This window comes from Otolemur garnettii, unplaced genomic scaffold (assembly GCF_000181295.1).
Source record: "Otolemur garnettii isolate 467f Iridium unplaced genomic scaffold, OtoGar3 scaffold00023, whole genome shotgun sequence".
Lineage (NCBI taxonomy): Eukaryota > Metazoa > Chordata > Mammalia > Primates > Galagidae > Otolemur > Otolemur garnettii.
Genome location: NW_003852418.1, coordinates 8461571 through 8485678, shown reverse-complemented (window position 1 = coordinate 8485678; position 24108 = coordinate 8461571). Strand labels below are relative to the sequence as shown.

General features: G+C 44.5%; 1 protein-coding gene across 1 annotated transcript in view; it reads left to right on the top strand.

The window, feature by feature from the left end:
• Positions 1-13178: 13178 nt before the first annotated feature.
• ELMO2 (engulfment and cell motility 2) overlaps positions 13179-24108 on the top strand; it is a 39170-nt gene continuing 28240 nt past the window's right edge. The window contains exon 1 of the mRNA XM_012803935.2: positions 13179-13260. The gene's annotated coding sequence lies outside the window, so the exon portion shown is untranslated. The remainder of the gene's footprint in view (positions 13261-24108) is intronic.

Genomic DNA, 24108 nt, shown 5'->3' with positions numbered 1-24108 from the left:
GCTACCCTTGCTTGCTCCCCTGCTTTCTTTTGCTGGCATTTGTGTGGTATAACTTTTTCCGTCTCTGTATTTTCCATCTTTCAGACTCTATTACCCTAGTTTCGCTGTCTCATAAAACAGCATACAGCTTGACTTTTTTAGCTGTTTTATTTTTTTTAAGTTTTTATTAATTATTATTATTCAACATCTAGAGTTAATAGCCCTATCTTCTCACTAAATGAAACGAGGCTCTTAGGATGCACGTGCTTCTCTCGCCTAGCTCCTTCCCTTGTTTCCTACCTCTATCCCATGTTATCGTCTCAGATTTTAGTTTGTCATTATAAGCAAAGATATGGATTTAGACCTAAAAATAAGTTTTCCTGGTTCTTTCCCTTGCTCACCTGTGCATCTTATATCTTACATTTTCTCCCCAGATTCATCTTCCCCTTACTAGAATATATCTTCTGCACCAGTGTTTTCTTAACCAGGGGTCATATGGCCGCCCTTCCCAATGTGGTGGGGTTTTGTATCGTCACAGAGAGGAGAAATGCTACTGGCGTTTAATGGATAGTGGCCAAGGACACTAAGAAAACTGCTGTGTGGGGATCAGGTCTCACAACAAAGTGTTCCCTCCCAAATGGCAGTAGTTCCCTGCTGAGAAATTCTATTCCATGTGGACAATGTGCTACAAACTTTTGGAATCTCTTCGTGTCTTAAAATATCTTTATGATGCCCTCACATTTGCCTGATAGTTTGGTTAAAGAATCTCAAATTCACACATGTTACATCAGATCACTTTGACGATATTTTCTTGTCTGATATCAATCTTATTTTTATTTCATCCTGCATACGTTTTTTTCACTTTAAAGACATTCAGAGTTGTCTCTTTATTTTTAAAGTTCTAAAATTACACTGTGATATACTTAGATGTTGGTATTTTTACGTCCTTCCTATAAATACTCTCCCCTAAATATTTCCTCTCAATATGAGTATTTCTTAAGTTCTAAGAAACTGTCTTAAATTATTGCCTTGTTTTAGGGACTGTGCTTCCTCAGTTTTCTTCTCTCTTTCCATAATTGACAGCAAGCAGATAGTGTAACTTTGGAATCTGTCTTTCACATCTCTTAACACTTTGTTCATTCTCCTCCCCTACTTATTATTTTGCACTGTATCCTGGGAGAATCCCTTTGTTTGATCTTCTGTGTCACTAATTAGCTCTTCAGTTCATTTTGCTGTTCAACCCATCTTTTGAGATTTTTATTTCAAAAATCGAATTTCTTAATTTGCAAAACATGTGAGTATTTTTTTAAATGGATGCAATCAGCTCTGTAATTTTTCTGAGACATATAATGATACTGAACCCACAGTTTGGTTCTGTTTGCTCTCTTAACTCTATTTCCTCAGGTGTAAGTTCTTCGGTTTGTTGAATATGATGTTATTTCACATGTTGGATGTCTCAAACATTTGGTGACTTTTGGCTGCTCTTACATTTTAATTTAAGATTTCTTGTCAGTCCATCTGTGAGTGCTTTGCTGACCATAGTTTAACTCCAGGGAGAGTAAAAAGACAGAAATTTGTTTGCTGTTTTTGGAGGCTCCTGTTTCTGAACCCAACTATCAGGACACACCTCTTCCTTTTCAGTATTAGCATCCAGACTCACTGCTGTCATCTGGGGGAGACACTTGTCTAACTTACTATTAAGCCAAAGCAGGGCTGCTTCTCTTGGACCACTTTAAATTAATCATGTCGCCACCCTTGGAATGGCTCCCATTATTTATTGCTCTCTTTTGTGTCTTTTAGGCCATGTTTATTTCTCTTTAATCTCATCTCTTACAGTTTCTAAACCAACAGGGGCAAGCCTTCCTAATCTCTCATTTGGTTTCAGAACACACATACTCATTTCTGTTATTTCTAGATATTTGGGGTGGGGCAAGGCCCCTGCAGGTATTCCACCTGCCATCCTGACCCACTCATCCATAGATCACGTTAGTGAGGGGAAAAATTCATAGTAGCTGCCACTTACTGAGACCCTATTCTGTTTGGGGACAGGTGTGACCCTGCTATGAGTTAGAGTCCTTCTTTCCTTTCCAGCAGAATCTAAAACAAATCCAGGCCTGCCCTTGTGGGAAAGCAGCCACAGCAGAAATACTGAGCTTGTATGAAGAGCATGGCAGAGGGGGAAAAGCAGAGGCTCTGGAGTCAGAGGGACCGTTTGCTGGCTGCATCCCCTGAGCAGTGACTGTCATAGCAGCAGCAGCCCTGGTACTCTATCAAGTAACAGGCATGTATTGAGCATCTGCGATGCCCCAGGCGCAATCCCTCACACAGCCTAGGGGTAGGATAATTATGAAAAACCAGGCCAGAAGGGTAAGCCTTAGCCTCATCACCTATTAAACACTAGTGACAATACCTAACTCAACTTTTTGGCAATTAGCATTAACAAATATGATGCTAGGCATGTAGGGCACATAAATAGCTATTTGCTGAAGAGGCAAAAACAAAATAGTGTACGTAAAAATGCCTGGCACAGATTAGTAGGCACCTGCTAAGTGGAAGCATATTACCACTATTAGCATTGTCCTTATTAGTATTCGCTGAGATAATGACACTCAAGGATTTTACATTCTTGGTTTCAACTATGACTATGCAAGAACTCCAGCACCCCTTCCACCTCCAGATCTGTGACATGGACTGATTTATAACTTTGCTAAGGCATGAATTTGAACTACAAGTTGAAAGGCTGGTGAGTAGGAGTGGAAATGTGCCCAGCATCTGTCTCCCAAAATGGCTTTATGTTTTTATTTAATATATGGGGCCAGTTAACTCTCAGCACTACCCTGAAAGACAGAAGTCATTACCTCAGTTTTATAGGATGATAAGCCTGAAGAAGTGACAAGCTATGGTCACAGGGCAGTGGTTTAGGAATCTGGGCCAAGCAGTTAGGTGGTTGTGATTCTTTCTGACTCCAGAAACAAACTCTTTGAGCCTCAGTGTTTTTCTTTGTTAAATGGGCTTGATAGTGCCTATTTTGTCAATGCTGTTGGAATTCTACTCATCACTCATCCTTCAATGCCTGGTACAAATGCACAGTGGCTACTGCCAAGCATTTGAACCCTTCAGGCTGACCTGTCACCACAGGCTACACCTTCCTCTGTTCCTTTATTCACCAAAGGCATCACACATTGCTTGGAATCAGCCAGTAACATGTGTATCTGCTTCCATAACCAGATGGAGAGAGACTTAAGAGAAGTACATGAAGCCACAATGAGGTGGCTTCCCAAAATCTTAGGCTGCCCTCTGAAAATTAAGTGATTTTTAAAAAATGGAATGGAGGCCGGGCTCAGTGGCTCATGCCTATAATCCTAGCATTTTGGGAGGCCAAGGTAGGTGGACTGCCTGAGCTCACAGGTTCGAGACCAGCCTGAGCAAGAACGAGAACCCATCTCTAAAAAAACAAATTAAAAAGAAATGGCTGGGTGTTGTGGTGGCTGCCTGTAGTCCTAGCTATTGAGAGGCTGAGGCTAGAGAATCGCTTGAGCCCAGGAGTTGGAGGTTACTGTAAGCAGTGACACCACGGCACTCTACTCAGGATGACAAAGTGAAAGTCTGTCTCAAAAAATAAAATAAAAAATAAAATGGAGGGTGGCACCTGTGGCTCAGAGGGTAGGGCCCCAGCCTCAGCCAAACTGCAACAAAAAGTAGCTGGGCATTGTGGGCGCCTGTAGTCCCAGCTACTTGGGAGGCTGAGGCAAAAGAATTGCTTAAGCCCAGGAGTTGGAAGTTGCTGTGAGCTGTGATGCCACAGCACTCTACCCAGAGCAATAAAATGAGACTCTGTCTCTAAACAAATAAATAAATTAATTAAATAGAATGGAAACGGAGATATAGAATCTCACCTATGTTGATTGAGTAACAACTCCAGCTCCAAACTCACCTTTTCATACCCTGCACTGTAGTGCCCGAGCTGACATTTTTGAAAACGGAACGTCTGCTTGGCTGACATCTGCCTCTTCGTCTCTGCTGCTGGGGATGCTCAGGGGAGCTGCAGGTCTGGGAGAGGAAAAGGACTTGCTCCGTCCATCCTGTTTGCCATCTGTGGGATTCCTCTGAGCATCCCTTACTCACCTGGGCAGCAGCAGTATCTTTCTGTGACACCAGCCGAGTCCAGTTTTTTCAATACTTGCCGACCATTTTCTAAGTCTTAATAATTCCTTTGTTCCTTTCATCCCTAGAGGTGGTAGATGCTTCCTGCAGACACTACCCCCATGAGAACTTAGAGTTCTTTTGATCCTTTTTTCGGTACCCACTTAACGTCTTTAAACTCAGTTAACAACTCTTTATAGTGATGTGTGTCTGTTCAAATAACTAGTGTGGCTTTTTCTCTCCTGACTAGACCCTGACTGACACGTCCCCTTGAAGGGGTTAGAACATCTCCGAGGACAAGATGCGACTGTACACCTAAATAAAGACATAAAATCTGCAAAGAAAGAGAGTGCCCTTCAAAAGTGGATTAGTACATCATAGAAGCATGGGCTAGGGAGAGTCAGAAGCATAAGTCTCACCAGGACATCTTCAGCAGTGACAACAGAACAAAGCATCAACACCTGTAGCCTGGATGACTATAATGACCTCTTTCATGGGCTGACGGCATGGGTCCCCCAAAATTAGTATATTGAAACCTAATCCCTAACATGATTGTATTAGGAGGTGGGGGAGGTGGTTAGGTTAAAAGGGTGGGGCTCTCACCATCAATGCCCTTATAAAGGAGACTCCGGAAAGTTCCTTTGTACCTTGTGCCGTATGAGGAAACAGCAAGGAGATGGCCATCTCAGAACCAGCAAGGTGGCCCTTGCTAGACACCGAATCTGATGGCACCTTGATCTTGAACTTTCCATTCTCCAGAACTGTGAAAAATGAACACGTACTCTGTATATGTACCGCGTATGCAACCCAGTCTATGGCATTTTGTTAACACAGCCTGAAAAGTCTAAGACAACCTCTGCTGGAGGACAGGACCAGTATCTGCAACCAGTTGGGTTTCTTGGTTCTTGAAGCACAGGAGCACTTTGGTGGTCAGGCATGGTCTGGATGAGCAAAGCAAGCTGTTCATCTTGCATAGCTTTGGGGAAGAATTTGTTTTGAGATTGGCACTGGTTACCAAATAGAGTGTGTAGACACCTGCCTTAGAAACACACACACATGTGTGTTTCAGTGAACCTGCGGTAATGGGCTGATTTTCAAAGCACAGACTGTCACTGATTGGTTGGTTTCAGGGACAGAGTAAGTGAGATGAGCTGCCATCATCAACTTAAACCATGAATAAGTTTAAGAACAATTCTGATGGCTACTTATTTTTTTTTTTTGAGACGGAGCCTCAAGCTGTCCCCCTGGGTAGAGTGCCATGGCATCACAGCTCACAGCAACCTCCAACTCCTGGGCTCAAGCGAGTCTCCTGCCTCCGCCTCCCAAGTAGCTGGGACTACAGGCGCCCGCCACAACGCCCAGCCACTTTTTGGTTGCAGCCATCATTGTTGTTTGGCGGGCCCGGGCTGGGGATTTGAACCTGCCACCTTAGGTGTATGTGGCTGGCGCCTTAGCCGCTTGAGCCACAGGTGCCGAGCCTGATGGTTACTTATTAATGGGATCACTGAACAATCCATCCTTTCCTGTGAAGGTGGAGGCTTCTTAATATTCATATCCTACTTCCATCTTTGAATCCCACTAGCTGTTCTCAACACAGTCTGGTCACAGCAACTAACTAGAGCTTTTTCAAAACTCAAATCAGATCACGTCATTCCCCTGCTTACAGTACTCCCATGAATTCCTGTTATACATTAAAAAAAAACCCTGAAACTCTTCAAAGAGGGGCTCACAAGGCTGGCATTAGCTGGCTTCTCCCTACCCACCTCTTCTCTTTGCTTCTGTGATCCAACCACCCAGCTCAAGTCATGATCTTTTATTTTAATCTCCCATGTGCTGTTCCTTCTACTTGAAACGCCCTTCCCTTCACCCTTAGAAAACTCCCATTCATCCATCAGGTTTCAAAATAATCATCACCTCTTCAGAGAGGGCCTTCAGGACTATGCTATCTCCTGCTTTGGCTGCTGGAATGTGGGGAGGTAAGCCTAATAGTTCCCCTAGAACATGTATCACAGTTTATAATCACATTTATTTGTTTATATGCTGTCTGTCTCCCCAGTGTTGCTCTGAATGCATTGAGGACAGGGATCATGTTTGTTTTGCTCACCAGCATATAGCCATCGGCTACCATACATTGAATTAGCTAGCATAGAACAGACATTTGTGGAAAGAATAGATAAACTATTGCACAGAGCTCTTCCTACAAAGACAGGAGCCTCTCCATATGGTCACCTCCGCCAGCCAGCCCTCCATGGCCAAGCCCTCTGGCAAGAGTGGGCCTTCACCTCTTCTATATTGGCTCCCTCTGTTTTTCAACAAATGAGTAGTTGCTCTGGACAAACCAGACTGATTCAATAAAACTCAAGAATGTTCTTTGTTCTATTTATTTCTAAATAGAGGTAAAAACACGTCCGCCTGCCCTTGGTATCCAGACTTGGAATTCTTCTCTCCTTCTGTTACTGGTAGCATAGTTCTCAGAATCAGTACTCTCTTAATTAATTGAAGTTTCATAGGATGTTTAAATGTTTGGGGTCATTACTGCTGAATGGTTCATTAATAATTAGTCCAGAACCAATCAAAGATGAGTTGGATTTGTGATTTTTAAAATTTGCTCTTGAAGCCAAAGTGCCAGTTCCTTCCATATGTGAACAAGAGCACGAGGAGAAGGCGTATGTCCAAATGAACACACTGGACTTCAGGAAAGCATAATGTATATTCCACATATTACCTTGAATTCAAATTGTCATGAAAACCAAAAGAATAGTGTCTGTCCATGTTGATGTGTAATGAAAATGAATCCCCACTCTTGGAGAAAAGCTCTTTGAAGCAAAACCAAACAAAAAGTGTTTTTTACCTCTATTTAAAAATAAATAGAACAAAGAAAAGGTGTCCACTGTAGCAAAGGAAGTGTAGACCAGTGAAGGAACCCCGAGCCCCAAACAGGCTCTGAGCCCCAGGACCCAGCTGTAGTTGGGGAGGATGAAGGCCAGGGCTAGTGTGACAGAGGGGCCCTGGGTTGGCAAGGCTGTCTTACTGTCCCCACCCCAGCAACCACACAACTATATACATGTACACACATGCACACATCTGTATGGGCCACTGCTAACAACCCCTATTAACTGAATGCCTACTCTGAGGTAGAGCCTTTACTCAATTTACCTCAAGTAACCCCTTCACTGGCCCCATGAGTTAGTTCCCACGGTTTTCCTTATTTTACAGATTAAGATAATAATTTTCAGAGAGATGAAGCAAATTGCCCCCTGGACCCATAATAAGGATGACAATATTCAGCCAGCACAATCCATACTGGATTGGTAAAATATTGAAATTCTTCCCTATTAGTGGTAAATCATATTTGCTTCAGACCTCTGAGTGTCATCCCCATTTCCCTGGCAGCCCTGACCTCTTCCTTTGCCTCTAACCACTTCACCTGCCCACATTCCAGTAACTAAAGACTAAGGCCTTGGCTTACTGTGGGGAGGCGGATGGGGAGTGTTTAGGGCCAATGCTTCGAGGGCTGGCTGTTCTAATCCATAAGAGCTCATTATGTCTCATTGGTCGCTACATATTTTACATTTATTAATTAGGACTGTTTGTTTCTATTGTAACCAAGGTTTTACTGCCACACAGATCCTGGGGCCAAGCTGACCGCTAGCTGGGGGCTCATCTCCGATTCAGACAGACGCAGTGAGTTCTAAGACCAGTCACCCAGAGGAGTCTATAGCCTCCTTGAACTTGAATACAAAAAGCAGCTAAATCCCCACCTAGCTTGGTTAATTACCATTTTCTAAGAAATTACCCAGGCACTGCTCTGTGTCTGCTGTGAGCCGACTGAGGAGACTTGCCAGGGGGCGCGCCAAGCCCAAAGAAATGACCCCAGACACAGAAGGTCAGTACCAGCTTGGTCAAGCCGCTCACTCGAGATGTGTAAGTTATTTTCTTCAGCTTCCTCTTGTGAAAAATCGGAGGAATTAATAATTATTACTAATTCAGGTGGTTGGAATGAAGGTTAAATTAGCTGCAGTATGTAAAGTCCCTAGAAGTAAATAAATTGATATCAAATCCTTAAAACAATCATTGCCCCCCACCCCAATGTTATATTGGTAAGCGGTAGCCATAGTTTTCATTCACCATGTGTGCTAAAAAATTTTCAAATCTCGTTGACTCTGCTTACCAAATGCCCTCTTGCTTCACACCACACAGACAGACAGACAGACAGACAGACAGACACACACACACACACACACACACACACACACACACACACACACACACGCTTTTTTCTTTTGACTATGATCTCCTGTGCCAGCAGAGGGCGCTAGTCTCCCGCCGGCCTCCTGCGCACGCCCTGCTGGGGGGTCCCAGCCAACAGCTGCCCACGGTCTCTGAGTCCTCCGCCCCTTTCTTGGGGTTTTCGCTCACACAAATACATGATAACCCCCCAGTTCCTGGAAGAATGATCTTCTCAAATTAAGTTATCGTGAATTATGTGAGCCCCCAGCCTGCAAGAGCTGATGCTAGACTGGCTGTCTGCCTCCTGCCCTTTTCTTCCCGCTTAGAGAACCAAGTCATCATGAATTTTCTTAATGATGCTCTATTCGCCTGTTGTAGCCATTTTTCTTCTCTTTCTATCTGAGGCAGAGAGTTGTCTTAAGGGAGACGGCACGGTGTTGCAGAAAGGACAGCGGCCTTGAAATTAGAACTGGAGGTGAATACCGGTTTCACCGCTCAACCAAATAACGCTGGGAAACTCCCTGTACCTCAATTTCTTTATTTGTAAAATAACAATAGCAACAGTCAGTACTTCATAAGGATCAAATGGGAGATGATGTAAAGATTTTAGCACATAGTTATCTGTATCCAGGCTTAATAAGTGTGGATTGAAGAATGACATGTCCAGATGTCAGGTGAGATAAAGACATGCACTTTGAAATCAAGACTGACTGGGGTACCAGCCAGGCTGTGCAGTCTTAATGCTCTGTTTTGCATCTCTAAACCTCAATCTTCCTCACCTTAAAAATGGGCATTCTACTATACCATAGGAAGTTGACAGTTTTAAGTGTGATAATGTATGTAATAGACTCCAAAATAAATCCTGGCACATGGTGGACCCACAATAACTGCTAGTTCGATTTCCTTTAGCAGATTCATACAAGTTTTGACATTTATGAGCTACCATATATAATTCCTTCCAGTGAGGTGAAAGAGATTGTATTTTGGGTTTAATTGTGTCAGAGGGGCCATGCTTAATTTATACATGTTTAGAAAGATTCAAACATATGTCAAGTTCACAGGACCTTTTTGTTTATTCAACGATGCAATAAATATTGACCACACAATACACTGTAAGTGCTGGAGATACAGCTATGAACAAGACAGGCAACATGCTTTTCATCATGAAGCTTACAACTGATGTGGAAGTCAGAAAACGAAAAGTAATAATGTGACATCCAATGCCAGAAAGAAGATTAGAGCAGGTTAAAGGAACAGAATGGGATGGAGGGGCTGGATTATAGGAGATAGAGTGGTCAGGAAAGACTTGTCTGAGGACATATCAGAGCACGACCTGAACACAGTGAAGAAATAGGACATGGGATGATCAGGGGAAGAACATTCCAGAAGAGGGAACAGCAAGTACAAAGGCACAGAGATAGAAGGAAGCTGTATGTTTGAAGAATGAGAAATTTGACTATAAGACTCAAGCAGTGAGCTAGAGGGACAGTGGGAACAGAGCAAGTCCAAGAAGTAAAGTGTGAGATGATTTAGGGTCCTACAGACCATGGTAAAGGTGTTTATTTCTATGTTGCTCACTACTCTAACATTCTAACCTATTACAGCTCATAGGGATGCTGATGGGAATGACAGAAGCATGGATGTCACAGGGAGAAGCAATGTAATTGCAGAAGCAATGTTTCTGAGTAGGTGACAGGAGATGAAATCTAGGGTAACCTGCAGAGTTTTGCCCTTACACAGGAGCAGGGTCCTGATGCAGGTGGACTGGTGGATTTGGAGATGAGAAGATGAGATCGTTTTCTCCTTGCTTTTTTCTTTCTTTCTTTTTTTTTTTTGTTCACATTCAAAGAAATAAATGAGGTCCTCAATTAAAAGTGAAGAGTTGAAGGCAGGAGGAAAGAAGATGCAGGATAGTCTCTGGGCAGGTGAGAGTGAACTGACCAGGGAAACAGTAGGATGGCACCATGCTGGGAAGGACCCATCTAAACCAGAAGTGTTCTGTATTTTTCTCCAGTCTCTTTCACTTGCCGGGCACCCATATGGCATTGTTGGTGAGCTGGGTTTGAGCAGAATTGGGATTCTCCGGGTGAATAATTGGCGAGAAGGGGGCATGGTAGTTGAGGATGGATACAAGGGAGTGATTGCAGTGAAGACCAGCGTTCTAAGCTGGTAAGGAAGGAAGGGAGGTCCCAAAGGGGATGACAGAGTTTACAAATGTGTACAGTCAAGCGGATTAGAGAACTAGGAGGGGTATTTCGATGTGTTCTAGTTTCAGATGTGATTTTAGGGGAACTAATTATAGATAGTTCACTGGCGCGATAAATACTTATGGAAAGCCTAGTATAATTTAAAATTTTTTAAATTTACTTTTTACCAGAAAGTTATGTGCCAAGCACAGTGCTAAGCATTCTGTATTTGCTGTAACTCATTTAATTCTCACAACAGTCCACCAAGGCTGGTACTGTTATTCTCCCCACTGTAAAGATGAGGTGACGAAGGCTAAGAGAGGCCTGATAACTAACCCAAGGACACACAGCTTGTAAGCAGCAGACAGGCCTATCTGATTACAAAGCTGAGGGTCTTCACCACTGTGCTCTACTATGTGCTAGACCAGTGGTTCTTAACCTTCCTAATGCTGCAGCCCTTTAATACAGTTCCTGTGAGTCTCGACCCACCGGTTCAGAACCTCTGTGCTAGATGTTTGTGTTGGGTTTGTATAATCATGAAATTCATTGCAGGTACTCCTCCTATTTGATCTCAGATGGAAAACAGGGTGTCTGACCTCAGTTGCAGCTAGAATGGAGGTAGAGGGAGCTGGAACTTTGCATTAGTGTGTAGTCTTTGTGGAGCAGTCAACCAAAATGCCTGCCTTCCTTAGCTAAGGCAGACATGTTACCAGAGCTTGGCCCATTAGACTCTTTCCAGGGACTCTACTTTGATCAAAGAAAGCTCTCATCAAGAAAGTGGAGAAAAGGATGGAACTAACTCATTTTGACTACCCAAACTCCCAGTGTCTCTGCTCTTTGTCTTTTTCTAAGCCTGATTCTTCAGCTTCAGTCACCTCTAGCCTGCCAATAAAATCTTTTTCTGAAGAAGTTAGCCAGAATTGGTTCCTAAGACTTCCAATCAAAGCATCTGCACTGGCATATCAAGAAAAAAAAGGCAAAGTATTATAAAGCTTACGTGGATGGATTTATCCATTCCTTGGATAAATTCCTTGCATTTAGCAGGGCCAGAACTAGGATAAGGCAAGTGAAGCATGGGGGCACAAAATGTAAGGACGCTGTCACTCCCGGTGATGTATGAGTGCAGGGTTGCTGCTAAGAAACAGACCCTCCCCCCCCCCCAAAAAGTTAGTGACTTAAAGAACAAAGAAGATTATTTCTCTTTCATATAAAAGCATGAGGTGAGTATCCCAGGTCAGCAGGGGGCTTTCTGCTCCATTCCATCATTTGGTGCCTCCTGCACTGTGGCTCTGTCTCCCAATAGGTCACCATCATCACAAGGTCAAGTCTGGGTCCAGCCGGTGAGAGGGGAAAGCGCAAACTCTGCCAGACCTTTAGCAACGTTAGCCATCGCTAAGCCTCAACCTCCCTCAGCATCACTTTACTCACCGGTAAAACAGGACTAACGTGAGTTATTATGAAAGTTGAGAGATGCAAAAATCAAGAAACACAAAATCTGCACAGATGGAAACAAATGAGGCCCACCCTGCAACAGTGATGCTGTCCACTGTGTTTCTTGGGAGTGAAATGATGGACCATAACACAATCTGTCTCAAAACTTTAGTAGTGACCTACATAATAATCATCCTAAAATGTTCTGAGGATCAGATGAAACAACATGTGTAAAACTGCTTCCAAGACTGTGAAGTGCCATGTAAGTGGCAGTCATGAATGAGTCTCTTTGCTGACTTATCAGTTCTTTATCTGAAAAAAGGACAACAAAATACCTACCTTCCGGGATTGTTGTAAGGATATTCAAGACAAAAGGATTAAAGTATAAACTTGGGAATCGAGCAGGCATAGCTTGGCGTCTTGTTCTGCCCATCCCCAGCTATATGATTTGTGACTCTGTCTGAGCCTCAGTTTCCTTATCTGTAACATGGGGATCAGCACACTAACTACATCACAGGGCTGCTGTGAGCATTAAGAGAGATAGCAGGAGCGAGTCTGGCGCTGCGCCCGGTCTTGTTCCGCTCGGCAGGTGCAGTGACGAATGCCACATCCCACGGCTCCCTACCAACAGTGCAGCTGAGTTGTACCCTTCTGCCTCTGCTCAGCGCCCACAGGCAGCCCTGGGTGCCGGTATAATTAGCTCCATCGCGGTGGTGAGCAGCGCGGCCGCTCACAGCCTCTGACACGACTGTCACCTCCCACTCAGTCCCCCAAACCACAGTTATACCCAACGCTGAGTGTGCGTTCAGTACCGGCGAGGCACAGAGTGGAGTGAAACCAGAGGACAGCTTAGTCCTCACAACCTGATTTGGCACAAGGAACCAAAGCCTTTTCCTTCACTCTCGGACTGAGCGCTCCCCCCTCCCTAAAAAAAAAAAAAAAAAAGTTTGGAGTTTAAAAAAAAAATCCGTCTCTAGTGTCTGCTGGGAAATCACGTTCCTCCAGACGCTAAGCCCGCGGGGAAATGCATCTGTTTCTTTAAGAGGCCTCTACTGGGGGGCGGGGTCCGCCGGCGTTTTTCCCCTTACTGGCAGTTGGGCCCGCCCTTTCTTAAATGACAGATAGACAATCCAATTGAAGAAATAAAATTCAGCGTGACGGCGAAACGGAGCAATCAGAGCCCGGGCCGGCCTGCGCGGGGCGGGGTCCCAGGAAGGCGGGGCAGGCGGAGGCTGCAGGAGCTGCTGAGGCGAGACCCCGGCGCGGGAGCTGGGCCTAGGTCAGCACCCTGGTGAGTGAGGGGCACTCCAGCGGTCCGGGCTCGCCCGGTGGTCGAGAAGGACTGGACCGAGGGAGGCAGGGAGGAGAGGCCGGGCTGGGGGTTGCGGCCTGCATCTGCCCCAGGAGCTCAGGGGCTGGAGAGGCGGGCCTGAGCTGGACCGCGCGGGTTCCTCTGGCTCCCGAGGGGTCGCGGCCCAGCAGAGTCCGCAGGGCGCGTGGGGAGACCGGGTCCTGGACCCAGAAGGGGCTTCCGGTGGGGGAATAGGGTGGGCCAGGCGGTGAGACGCGGGGGCTGGGCCGGGCAGCGGTCGGAGGGAGAAGGGAGGGAGAAGGGAAGAGAGTGGGTGGGAGAAGGAGGATGGGAGGGGATGGGAGAGGACTTGAAAGGAACACTGAGAGCTTTGGGGGAGGGGTGGCACACGGCCTAAGCCCGGAGGTCGAGCTTGCCCTGGCCCACCCTCTCGCCCCGACGATCCGTCGTCGCCGCTTACCTCCCAGTTCAGGCCTGTGGCTTCCTGCCTGTCACTTGCAGTGTGTTAACTGGTCTACCCACAAGCGCTGGGGCAGGTCTTCTGTCCACCTCGCTCCCTGCCGGGAGAAATCTTTTCAAAAGGCAGATCATATCTGGACACTAGGGTAGGAAACTGGCTGGCTTTCCACCCCTTGCAGAGTCAGCCCCAGATCATCACTCGGGCCCTGGAGATCCCAAGGACCTCTCCAAGTCTCAGTCTACTAATCCCACTTGCTCAGTGTTCTCCACACATTGGCCTCTTTTTGTTCTTTCTACATCCCAAGATTTTGCCTTCTTCGAGGCTTTTCACTTAGGCTCTCCCTGGGCTGCCCATCAGCCCTGGCTTAGTTTGGTCAACTCCTCTTCATCCTTAAAATCTTTGCTGTGGTGTCACATCCACAGGGGAGGCATCCCTGGTCTCTGAACCCTTGACCAAGTCAGTTCTCCACTTTCATCACCCTATGTTCCTCTTCACAGTACTTGCACAACTACAGTTTCACATTTATTTACCAAAGTATTAATTCCTGTCTATCCATCCCACTAGATAGTAAGATCCACAGGGAAGAAGGTAGTGGATGACTTTGCTCCTTACTGTGTCTCCCCCATCTCACACAGGGCCAAGTACTACAAATATCTACTAAGTAAAGGAATGAAGGCTTTGGATTTGGCAAGAGAAAGGGGATGCGAATAGTGGTTGCTAATGTCCTACCTGTGGGGAAGGGAAACCAACATTTGGAAAACCAACATTTGGAATACCTTTTATATGCCAAGCTCTATTCTAGATGATGTCCAATAGAAATATTATGAGTCATATATGTAACATATATGTAATGTTCTAGTAGCCACATTTTTTGAAAGGCGAAATTACTTGGAATATATTTTATTTAACCCTATATATTCCAAAATTATTATAACATGTAATCAATATTAAAATGTTACTAATGGGACATTTTACATTTCTTTTTTGTACTAAGTTTTTGAAATCTGGTATGCATTTTACAGTGAGAACAGCCCATCTCCCTTAACAGTTGCCAGTTTTCAGGTGCTCAGTAGCCACATGTGGCCTGGGACTGTGGTATTGGGCTGCAGGTATTGTGTATACCTGCTGGTGTTTGATTCCTTCTAGAGTTTTTTTTTCAGATAACTGTTGTTATCTGCATTATTACTTATAATAATAGTGATGCGCCCCTAAGATGTTACTTGCCAGGGATTATCCTAGAATCTGTTCATTTTCAATCTGATCTTTTTGTACTTCATGTATCCACTCCGGGCCAAGGAAGTTTGGGGATGCAGGAAGTGAAGACCAAACTTGTTAAAAACAGTCACATGGGTATGCACAGATACTAGCTTGTTCCATGCTGAGATAACCTGTCTGGATATACAGTATCACCTGCCGAGGTGGCTCAGGAAAAGCATGTTTGATGCCATTGAAAAAAAAATCTGCAAGGCAAGACCTTCTTTGACTCAGTCACCATACCTCAGCCCAGCCTGCACTAACTCAGCCTGATCCCAGGGCTTGGTAGAAAAACTTATACACACTGCTGCATCTCAAAAATGTGGCAAACACTAGGTTTGAGTTTACAGTCTGGTATTTAGTTCCCCATTGCTCACTGGTGAGGCCATTTGATTGGAGAGTATAAATCACAGCCTTCATCTTCAGGATACATACAATATACTCGGAAAGACAAGACCAGAGCACATAAATGACTAGATGTTGAGCAAGGCATCATGTGGTGTGATGAGAAACCAGAGTCATTGGTATGCCAGAGGCTGCATAGTGGCTGTCGTGGTCAAGTTGCATTTGTTCTATTTTTTTTTTTTTTTTGAGACAGACTCTCAAGCTTTCACCCTGGGTAGAGTGCTGTGGCGTTATAGCTCAGAGTAACCTCCAACTCAGGCTCAAGCGATCCTCTTGCCTCGAGATCTGCACCCAGGTTCTTCTATTTTTAGTAGAGATGGGATCTTACTTTTGCTCAGGCTGGTCTCAAACTCATGAGCTCAAGCAGTCCACCCACCTGGGCCTCCCAGAGTGTTGGGATTACAGGTATGAGCCATTGTGCCTGGCCAAGTTGCATATGTTCTAGAAAATGTTGAATTTGAACTCTACTCCTCTGGGCAGTTTGCCTGGTCCCCATATGGAGGCTTGGTTTATTTACTTACCTGCCTGGCTGCTGAAGGCATTTGAATTTATAACCCCATTAGGCATGCTGATTTAATTTGAGTCACTAGAAAAGATTTGCTGAGCACGTGTTATGTGCCAGGCATTGTTGGCCGCTGCTGTGGAACTGACTATAAAATTTTCGAAGGTTCTTCCTCTAGGAAATTGTAATAAATAATAATATTACAACTCATAAATGCTTTGCCTTTTATATCGACTTTTCTCACCAATTGCCTTCATATATGTTCTCTCATTTTATAATCAATATACAAAATATATAGCTCAGTAGGTAGGGCTTTTCGGGTTGGGGAAACGTGGTTACAGTGTTTTTGTGATTTTTACAAGTTCACACAGTTAGGTTTCTGTATTATGCTTAATGCTTTATTGTCCCACTTAATGTTCACAACAACTTTTTAGGATAGGGTTGGTTCCAGTTCCCACCTTACAGAGATAAGGAAATTGTTAGAACTGGGATACAAATTCAGGTCTTTCCTACTCTAGAACACAAGCTCCTAACTGTTAAGCTATGCTGCTCACTAGAAGGTCAAAGTTGGAAGATATCTCAACAACATCCAGCACAACCCTGGTGTAGATCAGGACCTGGGTGTAGAGAGGCTTGTGTTGTGACAAAGCTGTGCCACAAGGGAAGGACTAAACCAGAGGGGGGCCTCGGCCTTCTTTTGTCCCTAACAGTGGCATGACCTTGCCAGCTTCTCTGGACCTCAGTTCCTTTATTTATATAGTTGGAGGGCTTGCCCTAATTTTACACTGAGAAGAACAATGCCGTGTTATTAAGGTCAGTACTGAGAGAGTCAGGCCCATAGCCCGAGCTTTCCCTCATAACCCGGGACTCTTCGCAGGACACAGCACTGCCTCCCCACGCAGGCTCCACCTCCCTTTGCAGCCAGGGTAGTCTCTGGTAGGCTTCTGAGTAGAGAGGGACAGTTTTCTAAGTTCATCTGTATTTCCCATCTCAGTTTCTGTTTGCTTCATTTCCCAGAACTGAGGCAAGTGGCCTGTAAACACTAACCCTTTCTAAACCCATCTTCTCTGTTAATTATTGTAGTTAGGGATTTGGAGAGTTCTAGGCCATCGATAATCCTCTATGAGGACTGTTTCTGTTCTCTTTTCAAGGCCCTGGAGGATACTTTAGGTCACTTTAGATATGGAATTCTATGGACTTAGCTGTGTGCCGGGCACAGTGCTGCAAACTGGGGAGAAAGTAGTAGGTTGAGCAGTAGACACAGGCTTCGTGAGTCTGCCCTCAGAGTCCATGAGCTAAGGGTTTCAACCACCACCCGTTAAAATCTTCTGTGGGAGGAGCTTTTAGATGGCTTGGGGTGGACATTGATGATGCTCAGCTGAGTTAAGAACCACTGTTGTCGAGCCTGCTTCTCAGACTTTAGCATCCCTCTGAACCACCTGAGATTTGCTTGACTGCAGGTTCTGATTTGGTGGGGTCTGGCTGTGAAAGTGCTTCCACATTACTTCGGCAGGCTCCCTCATGCCAGTGGTGCTGGTGTGCAGATCACACTTTAAGTAGCCAGGGGAGAGACTGCGCACAGAATTGTAAATCAGTAGGCATGTGTACGAAGGTACGTGTGGGAGACTGGGAGCACAGAGGAGGGTACAGTTAATTTTACCTGAGGTGAAAGGATTAGGAAGGCCACATAGAAAAGTGATTGTCTTAGCTGGGCTTTAAAGGTTGAGTAGAAGTTTGACCGCTGGACAAGGAGAAGGGACTAATCACACAGCAAAAGTACAGACTTGGGAGACCATGGTTTTCAGGGAACAGGTGGTCTGGTGAGAGCATAACATTTACAGGGGTGAGTCTGAAAGCCATGGTTGAATGCTCTCTTGAGGAGTCTAAGCACTATTCTTTAAGTTTAGAAACACAATGGAAGGTGTCTACCCAGGGTAAGAAAAGACCCAGGCTGGTCTTAGGATTGAGATAAACAAACTCATACAGTTCCTCCACCCCCACACCCATCCTCACCACACTTTTCCTCCATGTAAGTTAGTGGCTGTTAACCATGTTTGGGTGATGTGTCCAACACATTTCAACAAAAAGGAGAAGCCTCAGCTGCTGTTAGCATGGTGGTCCTTGCCAGGGTTTCTAGCAATAAATGTAAGAACCTGAATCTCTGCCAGCTGAATACACCTTCTTCTTTTATCTCAGAACTTCATTGTCATTCAGTGGACTGACCTAAGGAAGTTGAGTCATTTCTTAGATGAGAAGAGTTCAAAGAGGGAAGCCCCTAGTGAGATTGTGTTCTTGATTAGAACGAAGGTGTGACCTATAGTTGGCTTCCTAGTGAGGGATGCATTCTATTGCAGGAGACACAAACTTTCTCATGCCTCCTCCCTGAATCAGAAGCAAAAGAACAGAACAAAAAGCACACATCATCCTTATTTTTAAGGGAATGGGGAGAGGGAGGGAAGCTGGAAACCTGGCACTTTCTATCCAGAATTCCTTCCTAATGGGAGAGGATCATCTTTCACTTCCTTAAAATGGGCTCTCTGACCCTGCTGTCAGAATTGGCTCCTGAAGCAGTCACTAAAACTCCATGGGGCATTTTGTAAGGTGCTGGTTTTATAAGCACACCTTCCAGAAACCACTTGGAGATGGCGCCACTGGAGACACTGATGTTGCTATTTCTCTCTCCCCTGCCCAGCTCCGTATTTGAAAAGCTCAGCTTTCATGCTTGTGCCTAATAGTAGAATTATCTTCTTCATACTACTGTGTGCCCTTCTTCTGTTTTGTGGCATTTGGAATTTTCTAAATCATATTGTAAAGATATCTGTGATGCTTTAAAGTGGGCAGGAGGGAGAAGAGTGGAGAGTTTTGGATCCGGAAGGGGCGCCTGTAAGCCTAGATGAGGAACTCTAGCTCCCTTATCCTGGCTGTTTGCTATTGAACTACGGTAGGGTAGAGCCAAGAGGCTATTTATAACCCTGAGAATTTTGCAATGTTATTGAATTGCTTCGACCTAATTTCCACTTCCTTTCTAAAATGAAAATGAAGAGAGTAAGCAAATACGTGGTGGAAGGGTTCCCTCCAAAGAGATCCATTATCCTGGAAATATTAACTAAAGAATATTATTACTTTCCCATCCCTGGTTCATAGGAGTGGGACAAGTCATAGCCTTTGGATTTAAGCAAACACAGGCACTTGCTGAGCCATAACTGTACGTCAGATGTTGTGCTAGGTTATGAGACAATAGGGTTATACCTTCCCTGGAGGAGGAGCTAAGAAGAGAGATGTGTAAATGTGTAACTGTAATAGAGTAACTGTAATAAAGTATGACAAGATCCTTTATAGTGTCATGAGCAGCACGCTGTGAGAACACGGAGCCCCCTATTCTATTTAGTTTTTCCAGGGAAAGGTAGAGAAAGCTAAAAATGGTACAGAGAAATGACACCTTAGCTAGGCTTTGAAACTGGAATAGGCGCTCTTCTGACAGTCTATGAAAGGGAGAGAATGTGCACAGGTACAGAAGAATTGGAAGAACTCGGTGTGCCTCAGAAAAATAATAAGCAGTCCAGGGAGGCATCTGGCTGGACTGGGAAGGACTGAATGCTACACAAGAAAAGTGGACCATTTTTTTATTTCTAATTTGTCACAAACCAGTACTTCTGTAAAATACAATAACAATGACTAGAAAAATGAAGGGGTCCTATTTTCTGTTACATTAGTGAGCTCTTGTTACACAGATCTCTTAGCTTCGGTGTGCTTTAGCTTCAGATACGTAAACCCACAATCTCCTCAGAGCATCTGCTGTGGGCCAGGTGCCGAGCTACTTGCTTTCATGTGGCTTTCTAATAACACCAGACAACCTGGGATTAAATTCTGGCTGTGCCACTTACCAGCTACGTGACAGTGAGCATGCTGCTTAACTTCTCTGTGCCTCCATTTTCTTCTCTGGAAAGCAGGGATAAGTAAGATACCACACTGCCTTGTTGTGTGGATTAGATGAATTAATATATGTAAAGCCCTTAGAATAGTGCCTTAGCATTATGTAATTGTTAGCTGATGTCATCATTGTTGTCATATCATCAAAGTATTGTGTAGGGAAAGAGAAATAATTTTGGACTTCCAAAAGCCTCACCTTGAGACAGTTCTGAGACAGGTATAGAAAGAGGTGCAAGGAGGACAAGTGTCTTGGTCCATCTGAACTTTAGTCACTTCACCTGCAAAATAGGAGTATTCTTTGAAGTTTCTTTTTTTTTTTTTTTTTTAAGAGACAGAGTCTTACTTTATGGCCCTCAGTAGAGTGCCATAGTGTCACAGCTCACAGCAACCTTCAACTCTTGGGCTTAAGTGATTCTCTTGCCTCAGCCTCTGAGGTAGCTGGGATTACAGGCGTCTGCCAAAACACACGGCTATTTTTTTGTTGCAGTTTGACCGGGGCCACCCTCAGTATAAGGGGCCAACACCCTACCCACTGAGCCACATGCGCTGCCCCTATTTTTGGAGTTCCTATGAGCATCAACTATAATGCTACAGAAGTGACTAATCAACTGTGAAGCGGCAGTCTATACATTACTATCAGATGCAATGTGATCGCGAAGTCACTACATAACCAGTCTGTTTTAAACAGACCAGACTTACCCAAGTGGGTTTTCCGCTGCTTAATTCAGCCATGGTTAGTGAAGTACTGACTTGATACCATCATCTTATGCCAGTGACACTGCTGTCCTGACCTCTGTTTTAGGGTCCCCTTAGAACTTGGTATCAGTTTTAGTCTTAGACTTTTTAATTGCAATGAACAGAAACACAGGCTAGCTTAATTTAAAGGACTTTGATTGGGTTGGAGGGAATTTTAAATACCCCAAACATGGGAAGTGCCACCATGTAATCTGGAAAGTCATCGGGCAGTGACTTTTCCCATCTCTTTCTGCGATTTTGTGGTTTCTGGCCTCAGTTCATCTATGTATTTCTAGATTCTTCCTGCAGAATCACTTCCTCTGCAAGGCTCTTAGGTTTTACTTCTGTATATCTTTGGCTTATGAGTGGCTTTGGCTGGCCATGCTGCCTACTCTGAGGCCCACTATGACCATTCTGCTCTAGGGCCCCTTATCACCCAGCTCCCTTAGACTATGCCTTTCAAGTGCAACAAAAAAGTCCAGCTAACTTTAAATGTCCATTTTGGTCTCTTCAGCAACGGCAGAGTTGGGAGAATGTCATTCAATATAAATACGCCTACTGGGTTTTTTGGGAAGGGAGAGAGTTGTTAAGAATGGGGGCTCATTTTGTCTCTCACATAGTCTTGGTGATTGCAAATCTCCATGCTTTAAAATGGTGTCAATTTTTGGAACACCCAAGAGTCATTCAGGGTTAGCTTTTCTTTCTTTCTTTTTTGAGACAGTCTCGCTATATTGCCCTCAGTGCCATGGTGTGACAGCTCACAGAAACCTCAAACTCTTAGGCTTAAGAGAGTCTCTTGCCTCAGCCTCCCAAGTAGCTGGGACTACAGGCACCCGCCACAGCACCCAGCTATTTTTTGTTGCAGTGGTCATTGTTGTTTAGCTGGCCTGGGCCAAGTTTGAACTCGCCAGCCTTAGGTGTATGTGGCCAGTGCCCTACCCACTGAGCTACGGGCGCTGCCAGGGTTAGCTTTAATAACTAGATAACCAACCTAAAAGTGTCCCGTGGGATCAGAAGGAAGCCATTAACTAGAAACCAATGAGTTTTACCTTATACTATTTAAGATAGTATTCAGAAAGGCGTTAACAAATATAAGGTTTGTTTTCTTAGCAGTACCATCAAAGTTAAAGGCAAAGCTGCTTTTGTGAGGACTTTAAAATAGGCACCCTCATTTGGATTTTTTAAGTTCCACTTAAGAATCATAGACTAGAGACTTAGGAGGTACCTGAGTCACTCAACATCTTTTAATATAAGAAAACTGAGATTTGGGTTTTACTCATCACAGTAGAGCTAGGTTTAGGCCCTGAGTCCTTTGGCTTTAAATCCAGTTGCTTTCTAAAGCTGGGGAAATCATGGCAGTCCGGTGCTCTTTCTCTGTACCTTTACTATCTACTTGTTTGAAAAATAAGAAGAAATCAAACTAAATAACAAATTGGTCTAAAAAGCCGTAGTGTACAATCTCGTGTATATGAAGTACAAAACCAGGCAGAGCTCATAGAGAGTGTTAGACAGAAGTTGCCTTTGGGACTGGGGTGGGGGTGGGGACTAACAAGAGGAGGCAAGAGGGAATTTCCTGGGGTGATGAAAAGGTTCTTGTTTTGGGTGTAGTTACAGGGAGATGTATGTGTGTTTCTATTTACACACATACATACACTTAAGTTCTATGCATTTTATTGTATGTAAATTATATCTCAGTTTTAAAAGTGACCTTACAATGGTGCAGTCATACCTCCTAATTACAGCAGATTCACCAATGAGGATAAGGGTGCCTTCCCTAGGCCTCCGGAGATTCATTACACCACCCCTGAAATCGGAACGCCCTGTCTTGCTCTGTCACTGGAACAGAACAGAAGTTATGCTCATGGGGCTGTTTCTTTTCAGAGGTTATACATGAAAACTTCTGTTTGGAGCTGTGGCTTGGTTTAGTTGCAACAGACAGAAATTCAGGCTAGCTCAGGGGAAAGCATAGAGCACTGGCCAAAGTCAGCTCCAAATCGTGTTTCCCCTTTACTACTTCCTGGCTGAGTGAACTTGGGCACTTAACGAAACACTGAGATGTAGTTTTGCCAGCTTCAAATGGAAGTGATAATCCTATTTTGACTACTTCATAGGTCAGCTGGGACGTGACAAAGGACACGACAAAGTGTAGTAAGTGAAAGCACTTTGAAAACCATTTCTTTTACATTGTCATGTTCTATCATGATATTTTTGACAGTTGACTTCTGAAGCCACCCACCCTGATTAGAAAATGGTCCTGGAAGATTCCCTCTTGCTGAGGCTTATGGGTTTATTGAGGGTGGGACTTTTACCCCTTTTCACCAAAGAGGTTTGTACATAGCAGACTGTGAGAATTGATATCTGTTTGGGGGGGCTAAAAAATTGATAGTACACATGATTAACAGCTTAGCAACAGCTACGCTCTGTGTGCCAGAGGGACAGGCAGTCTCCATTAGTGACGTGTGGATTGTGAGTGAGTAGCTAAAGCAGAAAGGTCTTTTTCTTTCTTTCTTTCTTCTTTTTTTTGAGACAGAGTCTCACTATGTCACCCTTGGTAGAATGCCATGGTGTCACAGCTCACAGCAACCTCCAACTTTTGGGCTTAAGCGATTCTCTTGCCTCAGCTTCCCAAGTAGCTAGGACTATAGGTGTCTGCCATAATGCCCAGCTATTTGTTGGTTGTAGTTATCGTTGTTTGGGAGGCCCGGGCTGGGTTAGAATCCGCCAGCTCTGGTGTATATGGCTGGCGCCTTAGCCACTGAGCTACAGGCACTGAGCCCAGAAAGGTCTTTTTCGTGAAGAAAGAGACCTCTCCTGAACCTGTAGGCAAGGAGTATCAACATACATTGAAATAATCCATCAGTTGAGTGACTTCCCTTGTCAGACCTTGGAGAGAGAATGCTTTAGCTACTGCTTGGAATACCACTAAACTATGAAGAGTTGCCTAGGATACCAGTCACATGGGCCCATCTTCCAGACTTGTTCAAATTGATTTATTTTCCTTTATTTTGGAGAAAGATGGGGGAGGGGTCAGAGCTACTTACAAAGCCTTGTTCTCCTATAGAGGAGCCTTTGTTAGATCTTTACCTTCCTACATTTGAACCCTTAGCAGCCCTTGCTCTTGGCAATAAGGACTAAAATAGCATTTCCTGTCCCAGTTCTCTTGGCCATTTTCTGAATGTCATCCCACACAGAGGAGGCTCAGCATTGTATCCTTTAAGGGAAAAGGAGTGGTAGCAATGAGTAGAGAGGAGGCAAGAGAGCATAGCTTGGCCCTGCTGACAGTGGGATCTTTCCACAGGACAGGAGTAGCCTGGCTCCTTCAGCTAACCACTCAGCCATGAAAAGGCTGTCTATTCCTGTCTGTCTCAGAGCATATGCTTCTCCCCTCCCAGGTCTTCAGATAGGAATTTACAGTAAATATGCTCATCTACCACCAAGCCCTCTTGACCTTTAAAGAGTCATGTTGGCAGATCTTGCTAGTGGCTGATCTGTAGATGATAGATAGGTTTTCCCATTTCTGCTCACTGATTTAATCTCAGTA